Below are 14,411 nucleotides of genomic sequence, written 5' to 3'. Positions count from 1 at the left end.
ATGGGATCTAGTGCCCTCGTTCATACGGCGTATCATGGATTGCAGCACTCTCTCTCATGTTCTGGTCCTCCTTGAATAGCGTCATGGGCATTGTGAACACGCTGGTGAAGAGTCTGCACATCAGGAACTGGTTCAGCATAGACAACGCTTTTCAGATGTCCCAGAGGCAGAAATTCAGGAAGTTTAAGTCTGGTGACCAAGCAGGCCATGTTACAGGGTTTCCGCTCCTATCCAACGTCCGAGGAAGGTGTTGAGGTGTCAGCTAACTGTAATGCCAAAATGGGTGGTGCTCCGTCATGCAGAAATCACGCAACCTATCGTATTGCCAAAGACACATTCTCAAGTAGCCCAGACTGAATCTTCTGCAAGAAGCCCAGATAAGTTTCTCCATTGAGATATTGTGGAATAATAACCAGGCCTAGTACTTGATCGCCTAGAATCCCTGCCTACACATTTATGCTGGACCGATGCTGATGAAACGCCTCGACCATTCCTCGAGGATTGTATCCTACGGATGACGATTATGCAGACTGATGATGGCAGTTCTGGTAAAGGTCGCTTGATCGGTAAAGAGGGCTGATGACAGAAATCCCATGACTATGATGGTCTGGCACAAAAACCTTCGACGAATTCCGTCCCATAGAGGGAAATCTGCTGCTGATAACATTTGCCCTCGTTGCAGGTGACGGGGATAGTACCAATTGTCATGCAGGACACACACGATCGTACTTTAGCCTACACCATGTTGGCGGGCCACTCACCTGGAGCTTGTGCTAGGGTTCGTCTCAGCATCCTGTAGAAGCCGGTCCTCTAAATCTGGCGTGCACACAGTCCACCGCCTCCCTGCACTTTCGTCTGTTTCAAAGGACCCATGATCAGACAGACGGCCAAAAAGGTCTTGAAATTTTTGTGATGTGTTTGGTGTCTGTGAGAGTACTTGTTTTTGCATTTCCAACTTCTTGGCCCTACACAGACAACATCTTGACTTGTTCCCGACATGAATACCGGACCATTCTGCTGCTTACAGTACAATCTGTCAATCATACAGTCTGCAACGCACAAGGACCACACAGTACATTGTCAAAGGAACTTTCATTCCCCAGCGCCATCTACCATGGCCTCCATTTCCACTCAGTATGTACATTTTACTAATTTTCACCCTGTTTATTCGATGTTATCAATGTTGTTTTTTTTCCAGATAGACATTTCTTACCACTCTCAGTTTCCATTCTATTTCCCCTCCACGTCAGCCATCGTCAGCTATATGCATTGATCTTGGCCTGCCATGTACTCTGGATGAAAGTTTAGCGGATGACCCAGGAGCAGTTGCTCGCGTACTTCGTTTTATCCGCTTGACAAACCTGTATAAGGACATTTGATTATACTGTTTTCTTTTAATCCCTTGCCTGTTAATGTGCCTTTTATAGTGTTGTCCTTTTTAGTTGCTGTTTTAACCTTGTGCCTCGCAGTGCATTCATAATTTAGTCTGGGTGCTAATGACCACTGTAGTTGTGCGCCCTAAAACTACAAACAAAAAAAAAAAATTGGCAGCTATTCCGCTGGCCAAATCTCTAGACTCATCAACTACTTTCAGGCTCTTATACAGTACTAAATCACTCCAGGCAAATGCCGGGATGGTTCCTCTGAAAGGGCACGGCCGACTTCCTTCCCAATCCTTACCTAATCCGATGAGACCGATGACCACGCTGTCTGGCCTCCTTCCCCAAACCAACCAACCAACCATCTTATACAGTAATCTAATTTCCTCTGCCTGTCTTGGCTTACTTCGTCTGCATTCCACTGCCCTTGATTTAATTTTGTCTCTGTTCGTCGTATTTCCTCTTTACAGTCTAGATAATCTTTTGTGACCTCTTCCAGTCTAGATACAGCGCAAGGAAACCAAAAATAGAAAGGCAGCGTCTGAATGGAGGGCGTTGTCGCCATCCCGTCAGGAAATCCCACATTGTTATCGTCCCGGTGCTATCGCCACACTTCTCTTGAACGCATTTCATTCACAAAATGCAAGTGCTCTTAAGTTAATCCTGCCGTTGTAAACACTCAAAGTTAAGGCTCTTGACACCTGTGGAAGAAACCTCTGGGTTTCCCAGGGAAATTTTTTGCCACTAGAAACAATCCAAGCCTCCTTTCTTCCGCAAACGCTATCTGCCATCACAGAACCAATTTCAGCGCTGTCACAGAGTGCTCGTCTTCACCGATTCAGGGAAGTTCAACACTAGTATTTGATCACGGTTCAGGTATTTGTGGTTTTCATTAAGTCACACATTTCTGGACTACCCAGTATTTTTTTTATATTGTCATCAGTCTTGACTACTGATTTGTTGTAAACCGCCACGAATCATTTTCGCGTGCCAATCTCTTCAACCCTCACTGACGCTTTTACCTAAACTCGCCGTTTATGTGTTGTATACGTTCCAATCTCCGCTTTCACTACAGTTTTTGCTCTCTATTGTTTCCTGTTGACTGGAATACTCTCTTTCAAATTCTAAAGGTGGCAAGGGTAAAATACAGCGAGCGAAAGGCTATTTACAATTTGTACAGAAACCAGATGGCAGTTATAAGAGTGGAGGGGCATGAAAGGGAAGCAGTGGTTTGGAAGGGAGTGAGACAGGGTTGTAGCCTCTCCCCGATGTTATTCAATCTGTATATTGAGCAAGCAGTAAAGGAAACAAAAGAAAAATTTGGAGTAGGTATTAATGTCCATCGAAAAGAAATAAAAACTTTGAGGTTCGCCGATGACATTGTAATTCTGTCAGAGACAGCAAAGGACTTGGAAGAGCAGTTGAACGTAATGGATAGTGTCTTGAAAGTAGGGTATAAGATGAACATCAACAAAAGCAAAACGAGGATAATGGAATGTAGTCGAATTAAGTCGGGTGATGCTGAGGGAATTAAATTAGGAAATGAGACACTTAAAGTAGTGAAGGAGTTTTGCTATTTGGGGAGCAAAATAACTGATGATGGTCGAAGTAGAGAGGATATAAAATGTAGACTGGCAATGGCAAGGAAAGCGTTTCTGAAGGAGAGAAATTTGTTAACATAGAGTACAGATTTAAGTGTCAGGAAGTCGTTTCTGAAAGTATTTGTATGGAGTGTAGCCATGTATGGAAGTGAAACATGGACAATAAATAGTTTGGACAAGAACAGAATAGAAGTTTTCGAAATGTGGTGCTACAGAAGAATGCTGAAGATTAGATGGGTAGATCACATAACTAATGAGGAAGTATTGAATAGAATTGAGGAGAAGAGGAGTTCGTGGCACAACTTGACAAGAAGAAGGAATCGGTTGGTAGGACATAATCTGAGGCATCAAGGGATCACAAATTTAGCATTGGAGGGCAGCGTGGAGGGTAAAAATCGTAGAGGGAGACCAAGAGATGAATACACCAAGCAGATTCAGAAGGATGTAGGCTGCAGTATGTACTGGGAGATGAAGAAGCTTGCACAGGGTAGAGTAGCATGGAGAGCTGCATCAAACCAGTCTCAGGACTGATGACCACAACAACAACAACATTGTTTCCTGAAGTATCATGATGCTATTCATTCATATCTTAACGCACTTTCTATTACCTTGTCCCTCCTGCAATTTTTATCTCAATGAAAGTAATGAGACAACATTCAAGAATCTTATGCCCTTTTCAGCATGTACAAAGATCTGTTTTACGTTAGCAAACTCCTATAAAGTGTCTTTAATTTTACGCACGTGCGATTGTCTGATTAACATTGTCGTGTATCGTACATGATACATCTCGTGCAAAAATGTGTAGACATCCGACGCACTTTATCCATGACTACATTATTATTATCATCTTCATATTTGGGGCCAAGCAACACGTTGAAAAGAGCTTCTATTCGCTGTTTGAATTTATCTTCAGTTCTCTATAATGTTTAATACTCCGAAGCACCATAGAAACTGATAAAGACAAAGATATATAACAGTCATAATACGGCGCTACGGTCAGCAACAAGTGTCTGTCGCAGTTGTAGTTCGGTTGCTGCTGCTACAATGGCCGATTAGCAAGATTTAAGTGAGTTTGAAAGTGGTGTTATAGTCGGCGTACGAGCGATGTGACACAGCGCGGTAGCGATCAAGTGGGGATTTTTCCGTACGACCATTTCACGGGTGTACCGTGAATATCAGGAATCCCAAATCTCCGACATCGCTGCTGCGGGAGAAAGATCCTCCAAGAACAGCACCAACGACGACTGAAGAGAATCTTTCAACGTGACAGAAGTGTAACCCTTCCGCAGATTACTGCAGATTTCAATGCTGGGCCATCGACAAGTGTTAGCGTGCGAACCATTCAACGAAACATCATCGATATGAGCTATCGGAGCAGAAGTTCCACTCGTCTACCCGAGATGACTGCACGACACAAAGCGTTACGCCTCGCCTGGGTCCATAAACACCGACATTGGACTGTTGACGACTGGAAACTCGTTGCCTGGTCGGACAAGTTTGGTTTCAAATTGTATCGAGCGGATGGACGTGTACGGATATGGAGACAACCTCATTATTCCTTGGACCCTGCATGTCAGCAGGGGACTGTTCAAGCTGACGGAGGCTCTGTAATGGTGTGGGGCGTATGCAGTTTGAGTGACACGGGATCCCTGATACGTCTAGATACGACTCTGGCATCTGACACGTACGCACACATGCTGTCTGACCACCTGCATCCACTCATGTCCATTGTGCATTCCGATGAACTTGGGAAATTCCAACAGGACAATGCGACACAGCACACGTCCGGAATTGCTACAGAGTGGCTCCAGGAACACTCTTCTGAGTTTAAACACTTCCGCTGGCCCCCACACTCCTCAGACATGAGCATTATTGTGCATATCTGGGATGCCTTGCAACGTGCTATTCAGAAGAGATCTCCACCCCTCGCACTCTTACGGATTTATGGACAGCCCTGCTGGATTCATGGTCAGTTCTCTCCAGCACTACTTCAGACATAAGTCGAGTCGGTGCCACATAATACTGCGGCACTTCCGCGGGCTCACGAGGGCCCTACGCGATATTAGGCAGGTGTACCAATTTCATTGGCTCTTTAATCTATGTTTTAATCAAGAGAATGCCGTTAACTTATTGACACATGCACGAGGGCTGACGAAAAAAGACTGAGACTGAGTTTTCCTGTAGTTTCCATGACAATTTTCTATCTGAAACTTCCTGGCAGATTAAAACTGTGTGCCGGACCGAGACTCGAACTCGGGACCTTTGCCTTTTGCGGGCAAGTGCTCTACCATCTGAGCTACCGAAGCACGACTCACGCCCGGTACTCACAGCTTTACTTCTGCCAGTACCTCGTCTCCTACCTTCCAAACTTTACAGAAGCTCTCCTGCGAACCTTGCAGAAACTGGCAGAAGTAAAGCTGTGAGTACCGGGTGTGAGTCGTGATCCGGTAGCTCAGATGGTAGAGCACTTGCCCGCGAAAGGCAAAGATCGCGAGTTCGAGTCTCGGTCGGGCATACAGTTTTAATCTGCCAGGAAGTTTCATATCAGCGCACACTCCGCTGCAGAGTGAAAATCTCATTCTGGAAATTTTCTGTCTGTATAATGGATATTTGAAAAGTGTCAGTTTGTACGTATTATGCCCTTGGGTGGCAGCACTCTTGTATCGGTAGGTTGGTAGTAATGCTATGTTTTGTAGACGCTCTACGCATTTCGCTTATCAAATAATGGAGGTGCGAGAGGAGCAGTACGGTGCAATAAAATTCTGTGTTCGTTTTAGCCGTAAAACAGCTGAACTTAGGAAAAGCTGCAACAAGCGTACGGTGAACAGTGCAACAGTGTTTTGATGGTTCAGGGACTTCAAAGAAGGCCGACTTGTCCGTGTTAAGCAAGGTGGGTCTGGTGTTTCGGCCTCTGCTGTCACTGAAGTCAACAGCAATACAGCTGCTGTGACTATCCGTGAGGATCGGTGGGTAACGTTACGTAACCTCAGTGAAGTGCTGAGAACTTGATATGGCATTGTGTTCACGATTATGCATGGCCATCTCCATATGAGCCGGGTTTGTGCTCGTTGGGTGTCACGTCCGTTTGATCGCAGACAAATGGGTTGTGCGAACAGAGACAAGCTGTGAGGTGCTGCGTCTCTTTGTTGGTGAAGAGATGCACTTCAGGCATCGAATATCACCGGTGATGAGTGGTGGCTGCCTCAGGATCATCTTGAAGAAAACCCGGCCCGCACAGTATGGGAATTGCTAGGTTCTCCAACACCAAAGAAGGAGGGAATTGTTCCGTCTGCAGGTAAAACGATGGTGATCATATTTGTTGAGTGTTACGGAATGATTTGCCAGCATGCAATTCCTCCTCACACTAGTGTTAACAGCTGCATACTGCGCGTCAGTAGCCGGCCCGGGTGGCCGAGCGGTTCTAGGCGCTACAGTCTGGAACCGCGCGACCGCTGTGGTCGCAGGTTCGACTCCTGCCTCGGGCATGGATGTGTGTGATGTCCTTAGGTTCGTTAGGTTTAAGTAGTTCTAAGTTCTAGGGGACTAATGACCTCAGAAATTAAGTCCCATAGTGCTCAGAGCCATTTGATTTTTTTTTGCGCGTCAGTATTTGCTAAACTGAGGAAGCTCAGTGGAAGGAAAGGACCAAAACTTTCTCGGACTGGGTGACGACTTTATCATGACAATGCGCTGCCTCACGTCGTAAATTAGTTCATGCGGTTTCTGGCTTCACTGAACGTTACCTGTGTAACGCATCTGTCTGATAGCCCCAATCTTGCATCTTGTAATTTTTTTTATTCGTATCATCAAAGGCAAAGCTCCAGAGTATTCGATTTGAGAACTCTGAAGCAGTCTCAAGAAAAGTGAAGCGATTCTCAAGAATGGCCTGCACCATGTGTTCTAGGACTGCCTAACAACCCTACCACAACAAAGGTCAAAAATTAATTATGATTGTAGTGTTGCTCACGCTGATAAATTATGCATTTTCGGGCAACAACAAAGTTATATTATGTGGCAGGTGTCATTAGAGCACAGTTAATAAAGTCATTTCTTGAAATAATGGATAAACTAGGTACTCATCTTTTCGTGTTTCCCACGCTGGTCTCGTTGTCAACTCATGGCTCATTCGTCGAAGATCTAGGTAGTGGTGATTCCAAGCTCGGATGCAAAGAGAGCTAGGTGTTATTCTGCGATATTCAAAAGTTTTATAGATGTGTTTCACAAACCATTCTTGAAGATTAAACTTTTGCAAGTTAGGACAATGGTGATGTAAAAAAGTAATCAGTACGCCGAATTTAAGTTACACTTCTTTTTTATTACTTTTGTTGCAATATCACGTAACTCGTTGCAAAACATCACTTCACAATATAAAACCTACTTGAAAACATCTTCCTCACTGTTAAAGTTCACATTTCATAAACTGACTACAATTTGCGTCTTTTTAACATGACGACCAAAGCTTGACTCTCTAATAACCGTTTACGCGCCCAAAAATCAGAGTTAGAAGTACGTCAAAGATCATAGCGACAAAAGAAAGAATACACATAAGAATAATATCATTGCAATGTATACATATCGATGTATCGAAGTACCTCTACATTAATGAAATCAAATCTGAATGTTGTCACAGAAATATGTTAACTGTTATACAGGAACACAGTAGAATATTGCTGGTATCGAGAGGTTGAGGTGAGGTGCCCTAATGGTTACGTAATTCAAGCACCATTGTAACTGGCATAGACGTTATAAAAGCTGCATTCAAGCAGGAGGGGAGTACTTTGAAAAATATTGTGTAAACATTTCCTGTGGAAAAACCAGTCTGTCTTTGTAGATCAACAGTTGTTATTACTGTAAATACTTCCGTATCCCAACACTGAGGCTGTCACTCTTGAGTTGGAGACTGACGCATACACTCACATGCAGTGTGTGTGTGTGTGTGTGTGTGTGTGTGTGTGGTACTGCAGTACTCACAGGGTTTGATTATGAGTCACCTCATGTGTTTCGGACGTCCAGGAGTACTGTGTTTACAGTCAACCTAGTGTACTGGTCTCTGAGCTCATCGTGGAGACAGACAGCTTCGCATACGAAGGGGTGGCCAGACGGAACGCCTACATAGTGTCAGACTGACTCCAGTACCCAACTGCAAAGCTGGAAAAGTATCATCCCTGTATAGAATGTTCTCGATGCTCAGTCCACGTCATGTCGAGCTTTCGAGGATTTTCACCCAGAGCTGACCAAGAGGATGCTGAATATGTGAATTACGAGAAATTTTTACATAGTCTAGTGTATTATTTGTGTGCAATTTTTACGTAAAGACCATGTTCACAAGTTGTGGGATACGAGTATCAGAGACTAAGATGAGCAGTGATATCGAGGTTTCCAGCCGCACTGAATAAAGTCAGTTTCATGCATTAGACACAGCTAAGACCCCCACCCCCCGATTCTTCAAAGACTCGGACTCCCATGTATAAAACAGTTGGAATCATCTGATTACAAATTAGTTAATATGTAGTATTTCACGCGAAAGATGTAAAACCTTTATGGTTGACTAGATGAGAAACATGGCATTGGCTGGGTATTTATTTATAGCTGTGCCCGAGACTTCACAGCTGTGGAATTTATTTTCCTCTTACAAAGCTGCTTTGCATACAACATTAGAAGTAGTATGTGTGGTGTCACCGCCAGACACCACACTTGCTAGGTGGTAGCCTTTAAATCGGCCGCGGTCCGTTAGTATACGTCGGACCCGCGTGTCGCCACTATCAGTGATTGCAGACCGAGCGCCGTCACACGGCAGGTGTAGAGAGACTTCCTAGCACTCGCCCCAGTTGTACAGCCGACTTTGCTAGCGATGGTTCACTGACAAAATACGCTCTCATTTGCCGAGACGATAGTTAGCATAGCCTTCAGCTACGTCATTTGCTACGACCTAGCAAGGCGCCATTACCAGTTACTGTTGATGCTGTAAAACATGTACAGACAAGAGCTACGTTCAACATTAATGGATTAAAGTTAAGTATTCCACCATCTGCGTCCGTTTTTCTAAGTTCTAATTTCCTTGTCCTGTTCCAGACCTCACGCCAGTCTGCGTGAGCTAAAACGCGTGCCTTTCGGCTTCCTCTAAATTTAGTGGGTTGGTCTCCTGCCAATCCACAACAGTATGATTGGGGACACGAACGAAGAGCTTAATTTGTTCACTAACGTAGTGGAGATCTATGTAGAACAGGTCGTGAGAAAAGCGGCTGACGCTGAGGTCCATGTCCACAGCACGCAGCGTCTGGCAGTGGTGGTCAGTTCCTATGGAACTAAACTGCTGAGGTCATCGTTCCCTAGTCTTACATACCACTTAATCTAACTTAAACTAACGTATGCTAACGGGAACACACAAACCCATGCCCGAGGCAGACTCGAACCTCTGACGTGGGGGGCGGGGGGGGGGGGGGGGGGCAGACCGCACAGCTACTCCGTGTGGCCCAGCGTCTGGCCTACATAAGCCCACCGGGAACTGCACAGGTTTAAAGTGAAAAGGTAAATTGTTAACAACAAGCGGGATTCAGGGTATAAATTTTCGTTCGCCTGCGCCACTTCCCGTCAAAATTTCGGCTTATATGGGAGAGAAGTACGGTAAGTGTATGTGAGTGATATATTCTGAGGAGCGAGATAACTGCTTCAAGCGTGTGTATATACGAAGAAACTTTACAAGTCAAAAACAGATTCCACACACGTGGAGTCAGGTACATATGTAAATAAATACCCAGGCAATTCCGTGTTTCTCAGTAAGTCAACCATAAAGTTTTTACATGCTTAGTGTCAAATGTTCAAGACAGTAACTTATTTACAAAGTAACCAGGCGCCTGAAGCTGTTTTATGCACACCTGTTCGGTTCTTTAAAGAATCGGTGGTCGGCGTTGTTAGTTTTCAATCAGAGCTAGATCACACCTCCCTTTCGGAAGGAGTTTACATCACATTTCTGTACAAAATGAAAGATTCATTACTGATACGCAAGGAATGCGGCTATAGTGTGTCCCATCAATACAAAATCTAAGCGACAAATGAGACAGATCTGAGCAGGCACGCCCTTCACTTACTTTCTACAACAAAAACAATAAAGTACGAGGGTTGTAACTTTAATAGTGGCATTTATTTATTTGCAGCTCGTACAAAATATATACGTGTTTCAAAGTTTTGCTGACCTTCAGAGTCGTCACCAGCATTGTGTGTAACCCGCTGCCAGCGATGTGGAAGTCGTAGGATACTCTTAGCAGTGCCAGTTGTGTTGACAGTTCGAGCGGCGCGGTCTATTGCCTGACGAATTCGTAGCACTTCTGGTGCGAATGCCGTGAAGTGTTTCCTCCAGTTTAGAAATCGAGTTGAACTCACGGGGGTTTAATTCAGGGGACTGCAGTAGGTGATATAGCACTTAGCAGCCCCACCAGTCAAACAAATCAGTAACAGCTTGCGGTGTACGTGTTTGAGCACTGTCCTGCAGAATGGTGGTCAGGTCGTGCAGAAAGTGTCATCACTTCTGTCTCTAAGCTGGTCATAGGTTTTGTTCCAAAAATGAACAGCATAGAGACCGAACAGATGATACTTTCTGCAGGACCTGACCATTATTTTGCAGGACAATGCTCAAACACGCACAGTGCAAGCTGTTACTGATTTATTAATTGGCGACTCCATGGAGTGTTCTGTGCACCACGACCAGATATTGGGTATAACTGGAAGGAGAAACAGCATTGGTCGTATTTTTTTGTTTTATTATCCGCAAAATCGATTTTCGGCCACTTAGTGACCATCCTCAGTGCTGTAATATACAATTAAAATTCGTACGCACTGGTATCAACAAGCTTAGAGCGATCACAAAGACTGAGCTCAGTTTATGTGATCGCTCTAAGCTTGTTGATACCAGTGCGTACGAATTTTAATTGAATATTACAGCACTGAGGATGGTCACTAAGTGGCCGAAAATCGATTTTGCGGATAATAAAACAAAAAAATACGACCAACGCTGTTTCTCTTTCCAATGTTAGTGACTTACGCCGTCGTGAGTTCAACTGTCGGCGAAAAGCTCGTTGTGTAGCGATCAGAGTCCTCTTGTTTTCATAATAAGCGCGAACGGCAAAACCACGATGTGGACCCGGCCAGACCATGTTAGCTACTGAAATGGGGTCAACGAGTGAACAAAGGTTGACCACGTGCAACTGCCTATCCCCACCACAGCGCCAGCGGTAATCGATAGAACTGCTTAGTCGGTTATGCCGCACCTTATATTAATGTAACCACTGACTATGTTGGACGTCAACCTGCGATATCCACTCACAGATGGAAGATGGCAGCAGTAGCAGTGCATGGTAAATAATGAATGTCTAGGGCGGGGGGGGGCGGGGGGGGGGGGGGGACAGAGGATGTGCACGACAGGCCATAGGTGGCAAGGTGCACGATGGCTGCGGAGACATGTGCTAGCGAATAAACGTAGCACTGGTGAGCAACTGGTAGCCCAGATGATCCAATGGGCTGCCAACAATGTGTCCTCAACAACCGTTCAGCGAACGTCGCTGCGTGTGGACCTCCACAGCAGGCACCTGGTCCATGCACCCACGCTGCAGTCGTGGATAAAGTGCGTCGGAGCGTCGGATGCCTACACATCCTTGCATGACATGTATCATGTACCTTGCATGACATGTATCATGTACGATACACGACAATGTTAATCAGACAATCGCACGTGCGTAAAATTAAAGGCACTTTATAGGAGTTTGCTAACGCAAAACACATCTCTATAAATGCTGTAAAGTGCATAAGATTCTTGAATGTTGTCTCTTTACTTTCATTGAGATAAAAATTGCAGGAGGGACAAGGTAATAGAAAGTGCGTTAAGATATGAATGAATAGCATCATTATAATCAGGAAACAATGTTGTTGTTGTTGTGGTCTTCAGTCCTGAGACTGGTTTGATGCACCTCTCCATGCTACTCTACCCTGTGCAAGCTTCTTCATCTCCCAGTACGTACTGCAACCTACATCCTTCTCAATCTGCTTATTGTATTCATCTCTTGGTCTCCCTCTACGGTTTTTACCCTCCACGCTGCTCTCCAATGCCAAATTTGTGATCCCTTCATGCCTCAGAAATGTCCTACCAACCGGTCGCTTCTTCTTGTCAAGTTCTGCCACAAACTCTTCTTCTCCCAATTCTATTCAATACCTCTTCATTAGTTATGTGATCTACCCATCTAATCTTCAGCATTCTTCTGTAGCACAACATTTCGAAATCTTCTATTCTCTTCTTGTCCAAACTATTTATCGTCCATGCTTCACTTCCATACATGGCTACACTCCATACAAATACTTTCAGAAATGACTTCCTGACACTTAAATCTATACTCGATGTTAACAAATTTCTCTTCTTCAGAAACGCTTTCCTTGCCATTGTCAGTCTGCATTTTATATCCTCTCTACTTCGACCATCATCAGTTATTTTGCTCCCCAAATAGCAAAACTCCTTTACTACTTTAAGTGTCTCATTTCCTAATCTAATTCCCTCAGCATCACCCGACTTAATTCGACTACATTCCATCATCCTCGTTTTGCTTTTGTTGATGCTCACCTTATATCCACCTTTCAAGACACTATCCATTCCGTTCAACTGCTCTTCCAAGTCCTTTGCTGTCTCTGACAGAATTACAATGTCATCGGCAAACCTCAGCGTTTTTATTTCTTCTCCGTGGATATTAATACCTACTCCGCATTTTTCTTTTGTTTCCTTTACTGCTTGCTCAATATACAGATTGAATAACATCGGGGAGAGGCTACAACCCTGTCTCACTCCCTTCCCAACCACTGCTTCCCTTTCATGTCTCTCCACTCTTATAACTGCCATCTGGTTTCTGTACAAATTGTAAATAGACTTTCGCTCCCTGTATATTACCCCTGCCACCTTCAGAATGAGGGTTGGATTTGCACGCCAGTACCACAACTGGACGTGCACTGAATGATGAGGTGTGGGCTTCCCAGGTGAATCACGTTTTATGCTCCATCGGACACATGCTTGTTGGCGTGTAATGCGTGAAACCTCTAAAAGCAAACACCTTGCAACCAGGAGTGAACAAACACCGTCCATAGCACACTGGACTCCCATTCAGGAGGACGACGGTTCAATCCCGCGTCCGGCAATCCTGATTTAGGGTTTTCCGCGATTTTCCTAAATCGCTTCAGGCAACTACTGGGATCGTTCCTTTGAAAGGGCACGGCCGACTTCTACTTCTACATACTCCGCGATCCACCATACGATGTGTGGCGGAGGGTACCTCGTACCACAACTGGCATCTTCTCTCCCTGTTCCACTCCCAAACAGAACGAGCCCTAATCTCTCTTATCTTTGTGGTCTTTCCGCCTCAGTAGGACTGTATGAGCCACGGATCATCAACCGACAAACCGAGCGCGCTGGCCGCATCATTGGATCGCTCCACATCGCTGTCGGTACACACCGGAACCTCACCAACTCAGTTCCCTCATATGTCCCAGCGGTCAGCGCTCCATAATCGGGCTATTCAGGCTCCTGACAGGCGTATACATGATGGGACTGGTTTGTGCACTTAAAAGTTCTTTTTATTTTCTCTATTATTTAATGAGTGTTTTATTAATGTTATTGCGCATTATTACTAATTGATTTTTATTTATGGTTCGGTTTAGCGATTTCTTTTTACTGTTCGCTCCTCCATTTGAGTCCTTTTAATTATGTTTCCGGTAATTATCAAGTCTACTGGGTGGTCCATCGATAGTGACCCGGCCAAATATCTCACGAAATAAGAATCAAATGAAAAAAACTACAAAGAACGAAAATCGTCTAGCATGAAGGGGAAAACCAGATGGCGCTATGGTTAGCCCGCTAGATGGCGCTGCCATAGGTCAAACGGATATCAACTGCGTTTTTTAAAATAGGTTCAAAATGGTTCAAATGGCTCTGAGCACTATGGGACTTAAGATCTGTGGTCATCAGTCCCCTAGAACTTAGAACTAATTAAACCTATCTAACCTAAGGACATTACACACATCCATGCCCGAGGCAGGATTCGAAACTGCGACCGTAGCGGTCACGCGGTTCCAAACTGAAGCGCCTAGAACCGCACGGCCACACCAGTCGGCTTTTAAAATAGGAACCCCCATTTTTATTACATATTCATGTAGTACATAAAGAAATATTAATGTTTTAGTTGGACCACTTTTTGCGCTTTGTGGTAGATGGCGCTGTAATAAACGTATAAGTACCTGGTATGACGTAACATTCCGCCAGTGCGGACGGTATTTGCTTCGTGACACATTACCCGTGTTAAAATGGACCGTTTACCAATAGCGGAAAAGGTCGATGTCGTGTTGATGTTTGGCTATTGTGATCGAAATGCCCAACGGGTGTGTGCTATGTATGCTGCTCGGT

The 14,411-nt window shown here is 44.6% G+C and overlaps 1 protein-coding gene and 1 non-coding gene across 3 annotated transcripts in view; one reads left to right on the top strand and one right to left on the bottom strand.

Moving 5' to 3' along the window:
• LOC126106559 (uncharacterized) overlaps window positions 1-14,411 on the bottom strand; it is a 173,207-nt gene that overhangs the window by 106,767 nt on the left and 52,029 nt on the right. The gene's annotated exons all lie outside the window — the stretch shown is intronic.
• Window positions 6,382-6,465, top strand: Trnas-gga (transfer RNA serine (anticodon GGA)). The gene is given in 2 exon segments: window positions 6,382-6,421; window positions 6,431-6,465. It is a non-coding gene; the product is annotated as a tRNA-Ser (tRNA).

This window comes from Schistocerca cancellata, chromosome 10, assembly GCF_023864275.1.
Source record: "Schistocerca cancellata isolate TAMUIC-IGC-003103 chromosome 10, iqSchCanc2.1, whole genome shotgun sequence".
NCBI classification, from domain to species: Eukaryota; Metazoa; Arthropoda; class Insecta; order Orthoptera; family Acrididae; genus Schistocerca; species Schistocerca cancellata.
The sequence above is the reverse complement of the archived record's forward strand: the minus strand, read 5'-3'. Positions and strand labels throughout refer to the sequence as shown.